Source organism: Clupea harengus, chromosome 10 (genome assembly GCF_900700415.2).
Source record: "Clupea harengus chromosome 10, Ch_v2.0.2, whole genome shotgun sequence".
Classification (NCBI taxonomy): Eukaryota; Metazoa; Chordata; class Actinopteri; order Clupeiformes; family Clupeidae; genus Clupea; species Clupea harengus.
This window is the reverse complement of record NC_045161.1, coordinates 9,606,778-9,628,840: the sequence shown is the minus strand read 5'-3', so window position 1 is coordinate 9,628,840 and position 22,063 is coordinate 9,606,778. Positions and strand designations below refer to the sequence as shown.

Sequence of the window (22,063 nt, the reverse complement as noted above, 5' to 3'; positions counted from 1 at the left end):
ATTGGGTTTGGGTTTGGTTTTGGATTATGTCAGCATGCCAGATTACCGAATGTGCTTGAAAATGAGTCATTGTTCTGGTGTTCTGGTTTTCTTTTTCGTCCGTGTTGGTTCTATCTACTACCTGAGCCAACGGTATTGAATGTAAACATTAATAAACGAGGCACGCCATTATGAAAATGTATTGCAAAAATCATCAAGATGACAAGGAATGTGCAAATCACATAACATTCCCCAAATGTGCCATGTTTGCAGATACATTTCTTAATGCGCAATGGAAACAATTTCTACTTCGATTTGTACTGCCTGAGCCAATATTCTTCAATGTTAACATTAATATACGAGGCACTCCATTATGAAAATGTATTTGAAAAATCATCAAGAAGACAAGGAATGTGCAAATGACATACAATTCCCAAGTGTGCCATGGTTGCAGGTTCATTTGTTAATGCGTAATTGTAGCAATTTCGTTCGTAAAAGACTGAGTCTCGCTGTATTGCTCAGGTCGAACTCCAGCGTCTATTCACAGGTGCTATCCAACTACTCATCGATACGGGGGCTTTGACCTGCTCCGTTTCCGACCTGGGCCGGTGCACCCCTCCTGAGACGACCTGGTGATCTCGGGCTCCCCCAGGAGCACCATATCGACACCGATCTTAGTGTGGACATCCGCTCGTCATAGCTCACTGCAGCCCCGAACCCCTGAACTCAAACGATCCGCCAGTCTCAGCCTCCCAGATGCTTGGACTACAGGGGCACGCCACTGCTCCCGGCGAAAGCAGAGGCGCTGTGCATTGGGTTTGGCTTTGGTTTTGGATTATGTCAGCATGCCAGATTACCGAATGTGCTTGAAAATGAGTCATTGTTCTGGTTAAAATAAAAATATCCAACAACATTTTCAGATTCAATGCAAGAGGTTTTCTTTTTCGTCCGTGTTGGTTCTATCTACTACCTGAGCCAACGGTATTGAATGTAAACATTAATAAACGAGGCACGCCATTATGAAAATGTATTGCAAAAATCATCAAGATGACAAGGAATGTGCAAATCACATAAAATTCCCCAAATGTGCCATGTTTGCAGATACATTTCTTAATGCGCAATGGAAACAATTTCTACTTCGATTTGTACTGCCTGAGCCAATATTCTTCAATGTTAACATTAATATACGAGGCACTCCATTATGAAAATGTATTTGAAAAATCATCAAGAAGACAAGGAATGTGCAAATGACATACAATTCCCAAGTGTGCCATGGTTGCAGGTTCATTTGTTAATGCGTAATTGTAGCAATTTCGTTCGTAAAAGACTGAGTCTCGCTGTATTGCTCAGGCCGAACTCCAGCGTCTATTCACAGGTGCTATCCAACTACTGATCGATACGGGGGCTTTGACCTGCTCCGTTTCCGACCTGGGCCGGTGCACCCCTCCTCAGGCGACCTGGTGATCTCGGGCTCCCCCAGGAGCACCATATCGACACCGATCTTAGTGTGGACATCCGCTCGTCATAGCTCACTGCAGCCCCGAACCCCTGAACTCAAACGATCCGCCAGTCTCAGCCTCCCAGATGCTTGGACTACAGGGGCACGCCACTGCTCCCGGCGAAAGCAGAGGCGCTGTGCATTGGGTTTGGGTTTGGTTTTGGATTATGTCAGCATGCCAGATTACCGAATGTGCTTGAAAATGAGTCATTGTTCTGGTGTTCTGGTTTTCTTTTTCGTCCGTGTTGGTTCTATCTACTACCTGAGCCAACGGTATTGAATGTAAACATTAATAAACGAGGCACGCCATTATGAAAATGTATTGCAAAAATCATCAAGATGACAAGGAATGTGCAAATCACATAAAATTCCCCAAATGTGCCATGTTTGCAGATACATTTCTTAATGCGCAATGGAAACAATTTCTACTTCGATTTGTACTGCCTGAGCCAATATTCTTCAATGTTAACATTAATATACGAGGCACTCCATTATGAAAATGTATTTGAAAAATCATCAAGAAGACAAGGAATGTGCAAATGACATACAATTCCCAAGTGTGCCATGGTTGCAGGTTCATTTGTTAATGCGTAATTGTAGCAATTTCGTTCGTAAAAGACTGAGTCTCGCTGTATTGCTCAGGTCCGAACTCCAGCGTCTATTCACAGGTGCTATCCAACTACTGATCGATACGGGGGCTTTGACCTGCTCCGTTTCCGACCTGGGCCGGTGCACCCCTCCTGAGACGACCTGGTGATCTCGGGCTCCCCCAGGAGCACCATATCGACACCGATCTTAGTGTGGACATCCGCTCGTCATAGCTCACTGCAGCCCCGAACCCCTGAACTCAAACGATCCGCCAGTCTCAGCCTCCCAGATGCTTGGACTACAGGGGCACGCCACTGCTCCCGGCGAAAGCAGAGGCGCTGTGCATTGGGTTTGGCTTTGGTTTTGGATTATGTCAGCATGCCAGATTACCGAATGTGCTTGAAAATGAGTCATTGTTCTGGTTAAAATAAAAATATCCAACAACATTTTCAGATTCAATGCAAGAGGTTTTCTTTTTCGTCCGTGTTGGTTCTATCTACTACCTGAGCCAACGGTATTGAATGTAAACATTAATAAACGAGGCACGCCATTATGAAAATGTATTGCAAAAATCATCAAGATGACAAGGAATGTGCAAATCACATAAAATTCCCCAAATGTGCCATGTTTGCAGATACATTTCTTAATGCGCAATGGAAACAATTTCTACTTCGATTTGTACTGCCTGAGCCAATATTCTTCAATGTTAACATTAATATACGAGGCACTCCATTATGAAAATGTATTTGAAAAATCATCAAGAAGACAAGGAATGTGCAAATGACATACAATTCCCAAGTGTGCCATGGTTGCAGGTTCATTTGTTAATGCGTAATTGTAGCAATTTCGTTCGTAAAAGACTGAGTCTCGCTGTATTGCTCAGGCCGAACTCCAGCGTCTATTCACAGGTGCTATCCAACTACTGATCGATACGGGGGCTTTGACCTGCTCCGTTTCCGACCTGGGCCGGTGCACCCCTCCTCAGGCGACCTGGTGATCTCGGGCTCCCCCAGGAGCACCATATCGACACCGATCTTAGTGTGGACATCCGCTCGTCATAGCTCACTGCAGCCCCGATCCCCTGAACTCAAACGATCCGCCAGTCTCAGCCTCCCAGATGCTTGGACTACAGGGGCACGCCACTGCTCCCGGCGAAAGCAGAGGCGCTGTGCATTGGGTTTGGGTTTGGTTTTGGATTATGTCAGCATGCCAGATTACCGAATGTGCTTGAAAATGAGTCATTGTTCTGGTGTTCTGGTTTTCTTTTTCGTCCGTGTTGGTTCTATCTACTACCTGAGCCAACGGTATTGAATGTAAACATTAATAAACGAGGCACGCCATTATGAAAATGTATTGCAAAAATCATCAAGATGACAAGGAATGTGCAAATCACATAAAATTCCCCAAATGTGCCATGTTTGCAGATACATTTCTTAATGCGCAATGGAAACAATTTCTACTTCGATTTGTACTGCCTGAGCCAATATTCTTCAATGTTAACATTAATATACGAGGCACTCCATTATGAAAATGTATTTGAAAAATCATCAAGAAGACAAGGAATGTGCAAATGACATACAATTCCCAAGTGTGCCATGGTTGCAGGTTCATTTGTTAATGCGTAATTGTAGCAATTTCGTTCGTAAAAGACTGAGTCTCGCTGTATTGCTCAGGCCGAACTCCAGCGTCTATTCACAGGTGCTATCCAACTACTGATCGATACGGGGGCTTTGACCTGCTCCGTTTCCGACCTGGGCCGGTGCACCCCTCCTGAGACGACCTGGTGATCTCGGGCTCCCCCAGGAGCACCATATCGACACCGATCTTAGTGTGGACATCCGCTCGTCATAGCTCACTGCAGCCCCGATCCCCTGAACTCAAACGATCCGCCAGTCTCAGCCTCCCAGATGCTTGGACTACAGGGGCACGCCACTGCTCCCGGCGAAAGCAGAGGCGCTGTGCATTGGGTTTGGCTTTGGTTTTGGATTATGTCAGCATGCCAGATTACCGAATGTGCTTGAAAATGAGTCATTGTTCTGGTTAAAATAAAAATATCCAACAACATTTTCAGATTCAATGCAAGAGGTTTTCTTTTTCGTCCGTGTTGGTTCTATCTACTACCTGAGCCAACGGTATTGAATGTAAACATTAATAAACGAGGCACGCCATTATGAAAATGTATTGCAAAAATCATCAAGATGACAAGGAATGTGCAAATCACATAAAATTCCCCAAATGTGCCATGTTTGCAGATACATTTCTTAATGCGCAATGGAAACAATTTCTACTTCGATTTGTACTGCCTGAGCCAATATTCTTCAATGTTAACATTAATATACGAGGCACTCCATTATGAAAATGTATTTGAAAAATCATCAAGAAGACAAGGAATGTGCAAATGACATACAATTCCCAAGTGTGCCATGGTTGCAGGTTCATTTGTTAATGCGTAATTGTAGCAATTTCGTTCGTAAAAGACTGAGTCTCGCTGTATTGCTCAGGCCGAACTCCAGCGTCTATTCACAGGTGCTATCCAACTACTGATCGATACGGGGGCTTTGACCTGCTCCGTTTCCGACCTGGGCCGGTGCACCCCTCCTGAGACGACCTGGTGATCTCGGGCTCCCCAGGAGCACCATATCGACACCGATCTTAGTGTGGACATCCGCTCGTCATAGCTCACTGCAGCCCCGATCCCCTGAACTCAAACGATCCGCCAGTCTCAGCCTCCCAGATGCTTGGACTACAGGGGCACGCCACTGCTCCCGGCGAAAGCAGAGGCGCTGTGCATTGGGTTTGGGTTTGTGTCAGCATGCCAGATTACCGAATGTGCTTGAAAATGAGTCATTGTTCTGGTTAAAATAAAAATATCCAACAAATTTCAGATTCAATTGCAGAAGTGTTTCTTTTTCGTCCGTGTTGGTTCTATCTACTACCTGAGCCAACGGTATTGAATGTAAACATTAATAAACGAGGCACGCCATTATGAAAATGTATTGCAAAAATCATCAAGATGACAAGGAATGTGCAAATCACATAAAATTCCCCAAATGTGCCATGTTTGCAGATACATTTCTTAATGCGCAATGGAAACAATTTCTACTTCGATTTGTACTGCCTGAGCCAATATTCTTCAATGTTAACATTAATATACGAGGCACGCCATTATGAAAATGTATTTGAAAAATCATCAAGAAGACAAGGAATGTGCAAATGACATACAATTCCCAAGTGTGCCATGGTTGCAGGTTCATTTGTTAATGCGTAATTGTAGCAATTTCGTTCGTAAAAGACTGAGTCTCGCTGTATTGCTCAGGCCGAACTCCAGCGTCTATTCACAGGTGCTATCCAACTACTGATCGATACGGGGGCTTTGACCTGCTCCGTTTCCGACCTGGGCCGGTGCACCCCTCCTGAGACGACCTGGTGATCTCGGGCTCCCCCAGGAGCACCATATCGACACCGATCTTAGTGTGGACATCCGCTCGTCATAGCTCACTGCAGCCCCGATCCCCTGAACTCAAACGATCCGCCAGTCTCAGCCTCCCAGATGCTTGGACTACAGGGGCACGCCACTGCTCCCGGCAAAAGCAGAGGCGCTGTGCATTGGGTTTGGGTTTGGTTTTGGATTATGTCAGCATGCCAGATTACCGAATGTGCTTGAAAATGAGTCATTGTTCTGGTGTTCTGGTTTTCTTTTTCGTCCGTGTTGGTTCTATCTACTACCTGAGCCAACGGTATTGAATGTAAACATTAATAAACGAGGCACGCCATTATGAAAATGTATTGCAAAAATCATCAAGATGACAAGGAATGTGCAAATCACATAAAATTCCCCAAATGTGCCATGTTTGCAGATACATTTCTTAATGCGCAATGGAAACAATTTCTACTTCGATTTGTACTGCCTGAGCCAATATTCTTCAATGTTAACATTAATATACGAGGCACTCCATCATGAAAATGTATCTGAAGAAGACAAGGAATGTGCAAATAGACATACAATTCCCAAGTGTGCCATGGTTGCAGGTTCATTTGTTAATGCGTAATTGTAGCAATTTCGTTCGTAAAAGACTGAGTCTCGCTGTATTGCTCAGGCCGAACTCCAGCGTCTATTCACAGGTGCTATTCAACTATTGATCGATACGGGGGCTGTGTCTTGGGTTTGATTTTGGCTTTTGATTATGTCAGTGTAGGAGAACGGAATATTTTGACGTCACTGCACCGTCTGTTTACTTCTCCCCGCCTTTCTACTTTACACGTAGCACTCTGTTAGTCTGCCCAGCCCCTATAAATGGGCAAGGTGACATCTGGGCATGCTTCTGTCCCTGCGTATGCTGACAAAGGCTCTCGGTACCTGTTGCGGCGAACTCCAGTCCACCAGTTTGTTGTCCTTGGTTAATTCCCGTATGGTCGTGTTCTCCTTCCCGGCTGTCGCACCGTCCCCTGTTCCACTCCCCGGAGTCGGATTGTACGTTGGTTGTACATTGCGTGCAGCTATGATCGGATCCTTACTCTGGCTCGCTGGACAAAGGGGACGTTCATATACACTCATCCACTCTGTATGGTTTTAGCTAGCGGGTGCATATTAGGTGCTCCCTGTTTCGTCCTGTGTTCGGTGCCCGTTGATGCCTGGTAGGCTACCCTGTGTCTTTTTATGTGTATTAGCGTTTGTGTTGCGGTAACTGTGTTCCCTGTAAGCAAAATGATGTCCCCTCGACGTCCTCTAATGGTCTTTCCGAACGTTGCAAAAACGTAAATGTGTATGGTTCCCTTGACAAACCTAGGACGTTTTGCACGACGTTCCAAGAACGTCCCGAGGATGTTGCGGTGACAATTGGGAAACGTTTTCTATAGGTCCTGGGGACGTTCTGCAGGACGCCCCAAGAACGTCCCGAGGACATTGTGGTGACAATTGGGAAACGTTTTCTATAGGTCCTAGAGAAAGAACGTCCCGAGGTCATTGCAGTGACGTCTGGGAAATGTTTTTTAGACGTCCTGGGGACGTTATTCAACGACGTTTAAAGAACGTCCCGAGGTCATTGCAGTGACGTCTGGTAAATGTTTTTTAGACGTCCTGGGGACGTTATTCAAGGACGTTCAAACGACTCACCGCGAATATAGCAGGGACGTTGGGGTAACTACCGATTTAGGAAAGCTAGATGTGCTTATTGACGACCTTTAGTCGCCTTATATGGCACTTATTATTAATGTTATTATTAGTTTTATTTGTTTCTGTCGCTGTGACTTGTACTAGACTTATACTATTTTATTTTCTCCAAGCTAAAAGAAAGACATATTCAGGATAAAACATAATTTATTCAACAATTCATAATACAATAAAATCTTCAAGTTTGGAATTCATCTTCCACTTCCGCTTCCAATTCTTCCTCCTCCTCGTCCACGGGCGGACATGTGGGCATCTGCATTAAGAAGAGGACAACACCTTAAATCAGAATCCACCTAAAAGGTTATATTATGTAGTCTATATTATAGACTACATTATAGAGAGAAGACTGTGTAGTGTATTAACTAGTGTATCAAAAGCAAATACTTAAGCATATGCCAGCAACTAGCACCTTGACTAGTGCTTAACTTGCACTTACAGCAGTTACATTTTTTTACAGTTACATGTTTTTCTATTTCTTATGTAAAGTGGTATTTATTGTTATACCAGGTTTTTATTGCTCTTAGCTTGACTGTTCTCTCCCTTGTACGTCGCTTTGGACAAAAGCGTCTGCTAAATTACTAAATGTAAATGTAAATGTAACTAGCGAGCAAACTTCAGTTAGCTAGAAAAGCTAATGTGGAAATTTCATTAGTCCAACAAGTATTTTCCAATATGCCTACGTTGCACTCATTTATTTCGTGTTTTTTTTATGTAATTATCTATTTTTGAATGTGTTGAGAAGCGCACCTGGCCACGGTGAGGAGCGTGTTTTAAAGTGGCTGCTATGCAGTCCTCCACGCACCTGCCTTTAATTTGAGGGTAGGACTATTGACATGCTCCTGCAAGATTGGCAACAGTGGAAAAGGATTAATTAGGCTGAGTGAAAACACTGATGGGTTTATGTAAATATGACCTCCATACTTACTTATTAACGCCTGATCTGCAGATCCTGAAGCGCCAGTTTCCCCTTTCTGCCCTTATAACTAAATAGACCCCATAGTCCATTGCTGCCGTCTCATTCGCCTCACTCCATCTCCGATGCTCACCCCAGCCTGCAGACTCAAGTACTGAATCTGTAAAAATCAAAAGATCTGTCATGAGAATGCCATATCAGGAAAGAAGTCAGGTAAGAAAATGTGGAATGAATCGTTCTCACAATCTTTTTTTTGTATGGGGCATCTGCCTGGAGTCTGTGGCATAGCTTGTCCATCTCCTCCAGGGTCTCCAGTGGCCGCTCCAAAAGGTCTTCTACCTTTTTGGCTACTGGCCTGTAGCCCTGGCCCTCCAGGAGGTCCACCACCTTGGTGAGGATGCTGTTGAAGCCCTCTTGCATCACTTCCAGCTTCAACAGCATCCTCCTCTCAAAGCCCTTGTGCAGCTTTTCAAGCTTAAACACCACCCTCTGCTCAAATGCATCGAACATATCACTCTCCTCTGTGTGAAATAATTAAAATGTGGTGTAAAAATGAATGTTAAAACAATCAATCTCTTATTGAAACAGTGAGAGTGGGGCTATCGGCACGAGGCCAGACAATATCCTTGATATTTGAAATTGGCTATGCCCTCATGCACTTCTGTTGTTGTGATGCATTCACAAAATACAATATGTTGTTGTAGGTTTACTATTACTGTATATGTATTTATTATTACAAATTTTCAGATTTTTTTTCCGTCCCCTCACTTGGCATTCTTTTTCATGACCTTGCCCCCATATCAAACTAATTAAATAGTCCTGCTGCACATTTACGGTCTCGTTGTAGCGTTGTGCTTACACCAGCAATGGGTTCTGATTCTACAGCTGTAAAGACAAAAAAAATATTACATGATCAACCTGAATTTAAAATAACTTCCCACAAATGAGAATTGATTTCAAAACATTGATGTAATGCAATTATTACTTTGAGGTTCCTGGATGTCCAGGGGCTGCCGGGGACTTTCAGTAACTGTAAAAACACAGACAGAAAGGAGGGAGCTGGGTGGAGCTAAATATGTTTAAGTCATATGTAGAAATATTCTCCAGTGTTATACTCACATTGGGGAGCCCTGGGTAGGCCCGAAGGCCTTGACCTCTTCATAGGCGGATGTGCCGCTCTTTCATCTGTGTCATAAGTGAGAAACAATTGAAATCAATTTAGATGCAGTTTACAATATTTTACCTTTTTTTTCATACTAATGATGTAGGTAGCTTTCATTCTAGTTGTTTAGTTACCTTCAGATGTGTCATCTTGCAAATCGACTGCAAGGCAAGCAAGGAAAAAAAGAAAAGAAAAAATGTATGTGTGTAATTGTAAGACAGCTAAAACATTTTGAACCACTATATGGCAAGAGTTGAGCTAATATATAATAGTATAGCTAATTATTGATTGTTGAAGAGGCCACATTTGTATATATGAATTACTTACATTCGGGTGTTTGTCTGACCTCAGTCTTTCCCCTTGTCCACAGGAGCAGCAGCTTCTTCATGACACCTAGGCAGCATTGGTGCATATAGTCAGCTGGGAAAGAATGGACCATATCAATTGGCAGGCTGCAAAAGGGGAGATATGCTCTCATGGTGGTGTTCGGGCTGCCAACACTCCCTGAAGGACTGGTTGGTCCTCAAGGTGAGACTGTTCATCTCTGGGTAGAGCATTCTTCCATCCCAGGCCCCCTTCTGGTTACATTTGTTGCAACCGTAGTACCCTGAAAATAGCTTCACGCATCTCACCATGGCCTTAGCAGGGTTACACAACAGACTTCTACTGATAGGGATCTGCCCATCCATTCCAGACCATCCTGCATTAGTGTACATAGTTGTGTTGCTATTCCACTTATGAAGGTGATGTCCTTGGGTTTTGATGAGGCAAGGGACTTGGGACACATTTTCTGTTTTTCAGGGGGAATCACTCTACCCTCACTTTCATCCCAGCCACCTCCGCCTCCGCCACCCTTCCCTCCATCCCCACTTCCACCACCCTTCACTCCATCCCCACCTCCACCTACTTCACTGATAGATGCGTGAATCACACGGAGTCAGTAGATATGGCTGTAGGTTTGTGTGAACCCTACACAAAACACTCCCATCCCCACCTCATTTTTACTTTTATGATTTCTTCTAGGCGGTTGGCAACCTGCACAAGGTTTTTTCCCCCAGATCTCACCATTGTTTTATGTTTATACAGCTTTGTCTCACTATACCTGAAAATGAAAATGTACCCTCATGGTTTAATAAAGTGTATAAAGGAATATTGTATTGTGTTGAATTTAATTAAGACCACTACCTTCACACACACACACTCTGTTACTGAACTCACAAGGTAGTAGGTTGTATGTATAATGTGCATTTCCTAGTCTGTTAAAAGATGTGTATAAGTTCTTATAGCTGCATTAAGGGCATGGTCAGTGTTTTTTTTGTTTGTTTACAAAACCAGCCAGAAATGTTTGCCCCATTGGAACACAATGCACATAATAGCTTGCTAAAAATTTCTATTTTCTTGTTTGTCATTGACCCCAATTGCATTTTTGTAGTTAATGTGAATGTCAACCATTATGGGTTAACACAAGTCAATCCTTAGAATAATCAATCCACTGAAATGGTTACATAAAAACTTGAGGGAGAGAAAATTGCTATGATTCTGCAGGTGCTATGGGGGAGCTATCAAATGAGGGTGATAGCCTATGTGTCACATGGTTCTCTACTACAACACCTCCCCACCAAATCGTCTTATCATCTGTTTACATGTTTGCTCTCTGAAGCGTCAAAAGCGCTAAACAAACCGATTGCATTATTGTTATCATTATCTAGGCCAGTGGTTCTCAACCTTTTTTCAGTGATGTACCCCCTGTGAAATATTTTTTCAGCCAAGTACCCCCTAACCAGCGCAGAGCATTTTTGATTGAAAAAAAATATGTAATACACAGAGTTATGCCATCATTGTCTGATTTATTAAACTATCAACACTGAACATTGAACATTGTTGCATTGAACTGAGTTTTAGTGAGAAACTTGTGGTTGTGCTTCACTGAGAAGCTTTGTCAGTCTTGGTGGCAGGGAGGCAACTGCTGTGATCAAGCTCTTCTCCAGGCACAGTCTGTTTCTCTGCTTTGTTTTGATCACAGTCATTGCAGAGAAGGCGGCCTCACATAAATATGTGGAGGCAACGGTTCGTAGCTGCTCCAAAGCTTTCTGTCCCAGGTCAGGGTGTTCCTGCTTCACACACCCAAAACTGTGTCGGTGTGGATGTGGCAAACTTCATCTGAAGGCCACGGTCAGATGACACTTCCAGGAGTGTTTCCTGATTAGTGACAGGTAGCTTGCTTCCGTTTGTTTCGGACAAGTGAAATGGGTTTCTCACCCAATCCAGCTGTTTAGATTTCTCCTCCATGTCACGAAAGTAGAAATGGAAATTTTTAAATCAAGTTAGTCAAATGTCCCACGATGAGCAACTTGACTGAAGCTCTGTCCACATCCTCACTACAGAGAAAATCATCCACCTGAGGAAAGCAGGTGAAATCCCCCTGTGCAGAGGCTCTTCTCCAAAGCTCTGCCACCCACCTTGTCATACAGTTTTAAAATGCTGGTGTCTTTTCCCTGCAGAGACATATTCAGTTCGTTCAGTTTGCTGAATATATCTGCCAGATAGCACATCTTTGCAAGCCAGTCTGTGTCCTGGAACAAGGTGGCATGGGGAGATCTGTGCTCAATCAGAAATGTGTGTACTTCAGATCGTAATTCCAACAATTCCATTCCGACGATCAATACACATGGCTGGCACACACACACACACGAGAGCAATAGTAATGTAATGAACTCTGTTTACTGGCCGCAGTGGGTACGCCCCGCCAATGGATTAATTATGACAGGCGGCAGGTGGGTGAGACACCTGTTGCCTGTTAAGGTTGTGTGATTGTTCCTGGAGTGGGATATAAAAGACAGTCTGAATCTGGGCGCAGGAGAGAACGCTTGGCAGCACTAAGAAGAGAAGCCCTAACCTTCTGTGGACTAATGTGAGATCGTGTGTTAGAGTTCAGGGTGAGTTAGCCCCCGGCCGGGGTTAATGGCCAGTCCCCTCCCCTAGTTTAATTCGGCCATAGAGAGGCTCAGTTGTGTTTGGGGTAGTGTAAATACGGGTGGTTGGGTTGTATGTATTTGACTATAAGTTGTAATAAACGGTAAAAGTGTATTCTGTGTTTTGTGTATGATTTAACTCCTCCTCCGATAACATAATCATATTACACTGGTGGCAGCGGTGGGATCGGAGGAAGAGTTATTCAACACTATGCAGAATCCTGTAGATCCTAGTCGGCAGCAAAATGCTACTGAGTCTCGTTTGCAACCCACAGATGGTCGACCGCCAGGCACCAGTAGTGCAGCGACCGCACAACACACCCCGATGCGTACGACCGCAATTTCGTCACGGCCTGCATTTATGCCTGATAACTTTTCAGGTCGGGATAGGGAATGGGAAGATTGGGCGGAACAGTTTGACATGGCGAGCGACATAAATGGGTGGAACGACGCCAAGAAATTGAAAATGATGGCTTTACTACTGGTCGGTAGAGCCAGAGAAATTTACCGGGGATTAAGCCCAGCGGCGCGTACTGACTATAAATCGTTGCGGGAAGCTATGGGGAGACATTTAGGCCCCTCCGAACAAGTGGATTGGAATCGGGCCCAGTTACACAGTAGGCAGCGTACACAAGGGGAAAGTGCACGAGACTTCGGTAATGCTTTGCGAAGATTAGTAGAAAAAGCTTATCCCTCGGTTGATTTCAACACACGCGACATGCTGGCCAAAGACCAATTTATCGCTAAAGTCGGCAGTGGAGATGTACGGGTTCAATTGCGAAGCGCAAAACCTGGAAATCTAGAGACCGCTATGGATTTGGCCTCCGAATTCGAACAGATAAAATCATTAGAGAAAAAGGAAACTGTTGCAGCTTTAAAAATGTTTTCAGCCTAAGGGCCACCTGATGGCATTACCCCTGGTGCGATGTTTACTGAGCTGCGTAAATTGCAAGAAGAGGTATGTGCATTACGGAGCCTGGTTAATCCAAGCGGAATGAATGTAGCAAACCATGGCGGACAACAGCGAGTAAACCCTGGTGGGCGTGGTAGGGGAGGTCGTTGGCGTCCAGAGGGAGAGGGCCCATCTAGAGCTTGTTGGGAGTGCGGTTGCACTCGCCATATGCGGCGTGATTGTCCGTATGTGTCGGGAAACGCAAGCGGGTGGCGCTAGAGGGCCAAGTCACCACCCCTGTTCATAGTGGCCCTGTTGGATGTGCTGTTAAAATCGGGTCTGGGTCAGGGTTATATCTTGAGGGACATGTTCATGGACAACCATGTAAATTATTGGTTGATACAGGAGCCATGGTTTCCATACTAAGCAAATCTTTATGGTACGACCTTGATCCCCATGCTAAATTGGCTCCATATAGTGGTAGTGTGAGGGCCGCAAATGGTAGCTTGCTGGGGGTTTGGGGTATCTGGAGTACAGTGTGTGAATTTCACAATTTAATTTTAAGCTGTGATTTTTTGATTGTAGACGCGTCAATACAGGTGATTTTGGGCACCAATTTCCTGTCGCGATATCAAGCTATAGTCGATGTGGGTAAACGTCGTTGCAAGCTCATGGGGAAGGATTTTCCTTTAGTTTGCACGCTGAGTACAGATGATGTTAGCAGTCACACTGGCAGGAGATATTACTATTCCTGCGCGGGCAGAGGTCCTCGTAAACGGCAAAATCGACGGGCTCTATGAGGGATCTGATGTGGGCATGTTTGAGCCTAATAACATCTTGTCTGAGCGGTATGATGTCCTGGTTGCGCGGGTCATCGCCAGCCAAGCCCCCGAGCAGATTCCTCTTCGTGTCACTAACATGTCTGCCGAGCCCATTAAATTGCACAAGGGTACACACGTTGGTAGTTACGAGGTGGGTGTGGCCGTTTTGGAGGAGGGTGGCAACACTCCCTGCTCGGAGGACAACAAAAATGGTTGGAGTGTAGACTCTTTGGCGGCTGCTCTAAAACTACCAGAAAAGGGCTTGACTAGTGACCAATACACACAGGTTAAAGAGATCCTTTGTCAACACCTCCCTGAGTTTAGCACAGGTGATGCAGACTTGGGCCGTACTCACCTGACGCACCATCATATACACACTGGGGATAATAGGCCTGTCAAGATGAACCCTAGAAAAATCCCAGTGCAGGGTTTGCGGTTTTGCGTCGACTATCGGCGCCTCAATGATCTCACGGTTAAAGATGCATACCCCCTCCCCAGGATTGATGATACACTAGACGCATTGGGGTCTGCTAAATGGTTTTCTACACTGGACTTAGCTAGTGGCTTTTGGCAACTGGAGGTTAATCCACAGCACAGAGAGAAGACCGCTTTTGTCACTAAACAGGGCCTTTGGGAATTTAACGTTCTTCCTTATGGCCTTACGAACGCGCCCAGTACATTTCAGCGCCTAATGGAGCTAGTACTTGGTGGGTTACAGTGGATAAAGTGTCTCGTTTATTTAGATGATATAATTATTTTTGGGAGGACGTTTCTTGAGCACATCTCGCGCCTGGGAGAGGTATTGGGGCGGTTAAAATCTGCCCAGTTAAAACTCAAGCCTGCCAAATGTAACCTATTCTCTCGAGAAGTGACATATTTGGGTCATGTAATTTCTGCAGAGGGCGTTTCCACAGACCCGGCAAAAGTCGAAGCTGTGTGCTCGTGGCCTACACCCGCTAGTGTTCACGATGTTCGGAGTTTCCTGGGGTTGGCCTCATATTATAGGCGCTTTGTGGCTAATTTTGCATCTATAGCACAACCTCTTCATAAATTGACTGAGAAAAAGATCCCCTTTCACTGGACGAACGAATGTCAGCAGGCCTTTGACATTTTGAAAAATAAATTAACTACAGCTCCTGTCCTGGTATATCCAGAGATATCCAAGCAGTTCATTTTGGACACAGACGCCTCTGACCGTGGCATTGGGGCTGTGTTGTCTCAAATGCACGACGGCCAGGAGCGAGTTATCGCTTACGGCTCCCGGGCATTGTCTAAAGCAGAGCGTAATTATTCTACTACTCGGAAAGAACTATTGGCTGTCGTCTATTTCACCAGACATTTTCGCCATTACTTGTTGGGGTGTGAATTTTTATTACGAACGGATCATAGCTCATTGCAGTGGTTGCATAATTTCAAAGAACCAGAAGGGCAGGTTGCCCGATGGCTAGAGCAGTTGTCATCTTTTCGTTACAGTATCCAGCACAGACCGGGGAAACGTCACAGTAACGCTGATGCACTATCTCGCTGTTTGGGGGAGCGCGAGGTGGGCGAGGTCCGTGTGAGTGATCCTGAGTTTGAGTGGGAATTGCCCACTATACAACGTAATGATTTAATTTTACAACAGGTGATCTCTGCTAAGGGAGAAGGCGGTAGCTTTGCACCAAAGGAATGGACTGCTTGCCCCCAGCTAAAACCGTATGTGGCTCTTTGGGGTAGGCTTCAGTTGTGCGGGGGAGTACTGACATTCATTGAGGAGGGGAAAGCTAGTCGCGCCGTCATACCAGAGCCTATGGTCCCTGTAGTATTACTAAGTTTACACAACAGCAAAACTGGGGGTCATTTGGGGACAGAGAAGCTGATGGATAGAGTTCGGACACGCTTCTTCTGGCTTGGATGGGCAGAAGGCGTAAAGATGTGGTGCAAAACTTGTCCTGACTGCGCTTCAAATAAAATCAGCGGACCGGCACGCAGGGCGCCGTTACAAACCTTCCAGACATTCCGACCCTTCGAAAGGGTAGCTATGGATATATTGGGTCCTCTACCCCAGTCAGATAAAGGTAACCGGTACATCTTGGTAATTGCTGACTATTTTACAAAATGGGCTGAGGCTTTTCCTATACCCAATCAGGAGGCTAAGACTGTGGCTGAGGTATTTGTTGCGGAGTTCGTGTTGAGATTCGGCGCACCCCGCACCTTACACACAGACCAAGGGAGGAATTTCGAATCTGAATTGTTTCGGCATGTTTGCTCTCTACTCGATATACATAAAACAAGAACTACCCCATATCATCCCTGCTCGGACGGGCTGGTAGAGAGGTTTAATCGTACTTTGACCACAATGCTTTCAAACTTTGTAAACTCAAATCAATCTGATTGGGACGTGATTTTACCATATGTGATGATGGCGTACCGCAGCAGTGTTCAGTCCAGCACCAAATTTACACCTTATGAAGCTGTGTTTGGCCACCAGATTGTGTTGCCAGTTGACTTACTGTTGAACCGGGGTGGTGAGTGTTATGAGGGGTTGAATGGGTACGTTAACTGCATGAAACAGAAGTTGTGCTCAGTGGCAGAAGCCATACAGAGACACCAACAAGCAGCATCAGAAAGCCAAAAGGGGTTTTATGATTTAAAAGTTTCACACCAGTATTATGAGCCTGGGGAGAAAGTGTGGGTGCGGGACCAGAGAAGGAAGAAAGGACAATGTCCAAAGCTTAAGAAGAAGTTTAGTGGCCCTTATTTAGTTTTGGAGAGGCTCTCTGATGTTCTTTACCGGCTTAAGGGGAGTACTGGGGAAGCAGTCGTGCACTTTAACCGATTAAAGCCCTGTTATGATAATCAAAGTTTAGTCCCTCTCAGGGCAGGCGCCCAAGAGGGTGATGGACAATCTGCCAGAGGTCAACCCAGTGGGAGCGGACTGCTACAACAGGGGAGATTCGTTATGCCCCCCTTGCCGCCACCAGTCTTGGTCCAGCCAACACCTGCGGACACATCGAGGGCCCCTGTCGTGGGGGGAGACCAGTCTGCTGAACGGGCCAGCTTGACCGAGGAGGATCATCCCTTTACATCAGCAGCTGAGCAGCAGGGAGAGCAGCACCAACCGAGACCCCCGCATGATTCTGTTCCAGGAGGTCAACAGCAGGCCCAGCCAGTGTCTGAGGCTGGAGGGCTTGAGCCTCATGCACAGGATACTTCAATGGCTGTGGGTCCCCCTTTACCACAGAGACAACAGGGGGCTGAGCCAGCAGCAGAGACTGGGGAACTTGGGTCGCCTGCACGGGATCCTGCTTCGCTGTGTTCGGAACCTTCCCGGCCCCAGAGGCAACGGAAACAACCCGGATGGTTCAAAGACTTTGATGTGGATGTAAATAATATTGGACGCGAGGGCGCCATCCTCTTCAAAGGAGGGGGTAGTGTAATGAACTCTGTTTACTGGCCGCAGTGGGTACGCCCCGCCAATGGATTAATTATGACAGGCGGCAGGTGGGTGAGACACCTGTTGCCTGTTAAGGTTGTGTGATTGTTCCTGGAGTGGGATATAAAAGACAGTCTGAATCTGGGCGCAGGAGAGAACGCTTGGCAGCACTAAGAAGAGAAGCCCTAACCTTCTGTGGACTAATGTGAGATCGTGTGTTAGAGTTCAGGGTGAGTTAGCCCCCGGCCGGGGTTAATGGCCAGTCCCCTCCCCTAGTTTAATTCGGCCATAGAGAGGCTCAGTTGTGTTTGGGGTAGTGTAAATACGGGTGGTTGGGTTGTATGTATTTGACTATAAGTTGTAATAAACGGTAAAAGTGTATTCTGTGTTTTGTGTATGATTTAACTCCTCCTCCGATAACATAATCATATTACAGTAATATCAATTTATATCAGCGCAAACGCTCACAGGCACACCCACACGCACGAACGTAGGCCTACTGAAATACATACAAATATCCCGCTTATTATACGGTTACTTGCCAAAACCATAGAAGACATTCCTCCAGAATACGTCTTTTTAATGATTTTGTTGCCATTTCGTGATTTCCGCTAAGAAAAAATTGTTCTTCACGCAAATGCGTAGCAACCCACCTTCTGACTTCAAGTTCCAATGACTTTCCGTTACGTTAAATTACCGGACTACTTGCGGATTGATATGAGAGATGTGAATTAGAAGCACAAAACCCGTTGCCAATGACAGCGGTCATAAACTTTTCGCAGCGGTGAATATCAAGAAATTACAGACCTGCGAACGCAGACATTTAACCCACATATGGCCCATACAAATCAACGGAACTTTTTGGAACATTCTGAAGAGCAGTATAATAACTATTTTCAAATGATTTTTGAATGGATGCTTATTTTAAATATATCTTTAAAAAATCTCACGTATCCCCTGGACTGCCTTCACGTACCCCCGGTTGAGAACCACTGATCTAGGCTACTTCCGATGGACGTGCACATCTGTGACGATCACTGACAAAATGCATTCAGCATGTTATAGTCCGCAATCCCAAATACATAACTTACTTTAAAACACTTGTCAGAGTAAGAAATGCGATAAAAAAGGTATATATTATTTCAGTTCACAATCATCAATAATCACATAGAGCCTTATGTATACCTAGCACAGTGTTAACCTTTCCTGCTCTGTCTGTCTCTGACCGTAGTTGGAGATTGCAGGGGAGACTGTATTCAATGCTCCAGGGCCGAAGTATTAACAGTTTATAACTTCGGGCTTAATTCCCTTTTCTTTCTCTCTGCTGCTGGTTAGCAAATCACTGCCCACTGTATTCTTTCTTGATGATTTATTCTTTGCACACTGAAATACTGTTACAGCACATACATTTTGCTCCGGTCGCTATATCTAAAACCATTTTCTAAGCATCACCTCTCTTCCTCGCTCTGACACGCACACCCTGTACGTGCGGCTCTTAAAGGAGCCGCACCGTTTTACAACACTACCCCCACTCTGGATGGCAATTACCTAACTTGATGCCACTCCAGCACAACATACAACAACATGTAGTTCAACCTTACTTTACATAGCCCTCATTTGCAGAGTTCATTCAGGGTGGTCTGGGCAACCCGTCTTCCACAGTCTATTAGAAGGTGCAACAGTTGTTGGCATAGTTTTACAGTGAAACGTGGCAGTCCTTCGTGCAGGGCACACATAGGGCGTGGGGCGTTACAACCCTTGACAAGACAATCATGTACTACACAAGTAATTTACTAGTCATAACACTACCTATGCGACCAGAGCATGTAAGAGCAACTCAAAATAAAATATCCCAGTTTACAGGAAAACATTTCCCCTTCCCAATCTAAAAATCATCATTATACAATCCTCAATTATTATTTTTTAGAACATATAAACATAACACTAGCTTTGACAGCTATAACAGTATAGGCTACTATAAAACATCACCTGACAGCCTTTGTGTCTTATATAACATGGTACATCATGAACTGTCCATGAACCTAATGGACTCAGTGAGCCACCCATTCACCAAACCTGTCTGGAGGTCTAGGTCTGCGACCCGGCCTGTGATGACCCTGGTGAGGTAGTTCTGTCGTGCCACCCCCACTGTCCTGAGCGTCCTCGGTGGAAGAAGAATCCATTTCAGGAGAGATGAGGGGAGGCAAGGTTTCAGCAGCAGTAGCGCCCCCTGCTGGATCTGGAACATTGCTGGCCGGTCCTTCCCCGCCTGTGCTGGAGAACAGGTCAGACAGCCCCAATTCTGCAGAGTCCATGTCCATGACTGGGTTCCAGCGGTGCCCAGGCCCTGGCCAGCTCCATGGCCCAGGTTTTATCCAGTGGTTCACGGCTGCGATAGGGCTTCAGCTGATCATGATGGACCACTTTCGTTTTGGTCTTTGGGCCTTTTTGGATCCGATACACCAGGTCATCCAGTTTTCCCAGGATAAAGAATGGCCCATCATATGATGGAAGAAATTTCCTGACTTTGTTCTTGACTTTCTGCGTGCCCTTTATGAGGTACCACACGGCATCTCCAACTTCAAACTGTGCACGGCAGCAATTCTTGTCGTACTGTCTCTTTGCACGTTTCACCGACTCCCCAAGCACGTTTCTGGCAATCTGATGTGCCAGCTCCAGCCGTTGACGGAGGTTTTGGACATACTCAGGGGCAGTAGGGGCTGCATCAGAGTCAGGGGGTAGGCCAGCCACCAGGTCCACCGGCTCACTTACTTCCCGGCCGAACATCATATAATTAGGGGTGAGATGAGTAGCACTGTGCCTGGTTGCTCTGTAGGCCATGACTGCATAAGGAATCATAAGATCCCAGTCCCAGTGGCAACGTTCAGCCGTTGTGGCTAGGATCTGTTTCAGGGTGGAATTGAATCGTTCCACCTGGCCGTCAGACTGTGGTCGGAATGGTGTGGTGCGTGTCTTTTCAATGCCGAATAATGAGCACATTTTCTGGAACACTTCAGACTCAAAATTGCGGCCTTGGTCGCTGTGCAGGACCTGCGGGGCCCCGTAACGACACACCCACTCTGAGGCAAGCACTTCAGCCACGGTTTCAGCTTTTTCATTGGCCAAGGGAAAGGCTTCCACCCATTTGGTGAAGTAGTCCTGTATCACAAGTATGTAAGACTTATGTCGCTCTGTCTCATTCAGTGGCCCCATAATATCCAATGCGACACGCTCCATAGGGGCTCCCACCCTGACGGTTCCCATGGGTGCCTGTGGAGTCTTGCGGGGCCTGGCTTTGGATGCACAGCTAATGCAGGTTTGACACCAGAGGGCGACACTCTCTCTCATTCTGTACCAGTAGTATCTAGTCTGGAGCCGCGCCACTGTGCGCTCAACTCCAAAATGTCCACCGATTGGTCCGTCATGCATCTGCTTCATGACTGCAGGCTGATAGCACGGGGTAGCACAATTTGTGGATAAAACTGAATGTCGTCCAGACAATAGAACCGTCTGACCAGGACGCCATCTCGGATGTAGAGCCGTCTCCACTGGCTCCAATATGTCTTTGTGGCTGGACTGTATGGGGCAACAGTAGTCCACGTGGGCCATTCTTCATTTGCCTCCATCCATGCCCTGATCGGCGCGATGTCCAGATCAGCCTTCTGAGCCTCCTGTAATTCCTCTGGAGACCAGCCACAGAAAAGTGCGGGCTCATTGGTCTTAGTCACAAGAATTTGTTCCTGAGCTACCCCCACTGGACATACCATTGTTGGGTCCAGTTGCACCTCTACCCCCACTGGACTCTGTGACTCCTTACTGATAACAGAGTCCAACTCACACTGCACAGCTTGGTGACGGACACTCTTGGGCAGCGGGGCGGGGCCAGGAAGCTTACAAGGGCAGGACTGACGACAAGGCTGTCTAGAGAGGCTGTCGGCATTGTTGTGAAGCCGGCCTGGGCGATGGATGATCTCAAAGTCGTACTCACCAAGCTTCTCCAGCCACCTGGCAAGCTGACCCTCTGGTTCCCTCATTTTTGTTAGCCAACGGAGACTGCTGTGATCAGTGCGAACAGTAAAATGACGTTCCAGGAGGTACTGTCGGAAATGTGACGTGAACTCCACTACAGCTAGCAGTTCTCGCCGTGTGGTGCAATAATTCTGTTCAGTTTTGGACAATTTACGGCTCCCATATGCCAATACGCGCTCCCTACCCTGCTGAACTTGGGACAGCACGGCACCAATGCCAGTGTCGCTTGCATCAGTGTCCAGTAACATGTTTCCCTCATCCAATGGGTATCCCAGGACTGGTGTGGTGGTTAGCCTTTGTTTTAGCCCATCAAACGCTTCTTGGCATTCTGAGGTCCACTGGAACCGGGCATACTTCTTGGTGAGGTTGTGGAGGGGTTCAGCTATTGTGGCGAAATCTTCCACAAATCGTCGATAGTACGAGGCCAGACCAATGAACTGACGGACCTCCTGGATGGATGTAGGTGTAGGCCAATCCTGCACTTTCTGTATTTTAGCAGGGTCTGTAGTCACTCCTTGCTCTGAGACAATGTGGCCTAGATAGGCCACCTGATGGCGGAAAAGGCAGCATTTCGCCGGCTTCAATTTTAAGTTGGCATCTTGCAGCCTATTGAAAACATCACTT

The 22,063-nt window shown here is 46.0% G+C and overlaps 2 long non-coding RNA genes across 3 annotated transcripts; both read right to left on the bottom strand.

The window, feature by feature from the left end:
- Positions 1 to 7,314: 7,314 nt before the first annotated feature.
- Positions 7,315 to 8,541, bottom strand: LOC116222158. 2 transcript variants are annotated; one of them, XR_004164498.2, is made up of 4 exons: positions 8,392 to 8,541; positions 8,161 to 8,308; positions 7,983 to 8,074; positions 7,315 to 7,488 (listed from the first exon to the last, which is right to left on the bottom strand). It is a non-coding gene; the product is annotated as an uncharacterized LOC116222158 (long non-coding RNA). The 2 variants fall into 2 exon arrangements; XR_006152599.1 differs by having other exon boundaries at positions 8,161 to 8,541.
- Positions 8,542 to 9,132: 591 nt separating this feature from the next.
- On the bottom strand, positions 9,133 to 10,011 carry LOC116222157. The gene is made up of 4 exons (XR_004164497.2): positions 9,638 to 10,011; positions 9,445 to 9,471; positions 9,268 to 9,333; positions 9,133 to 9,178 (listed from the first exon to the last, which is right to left on the bottom strand). It is a non-coding gene; the product is annotated as an uncharacterized LOC116222157 (long non-coding RNA).
- Positions 10,012 to 22,063: the final 12,052 nt, after the last annotated feature.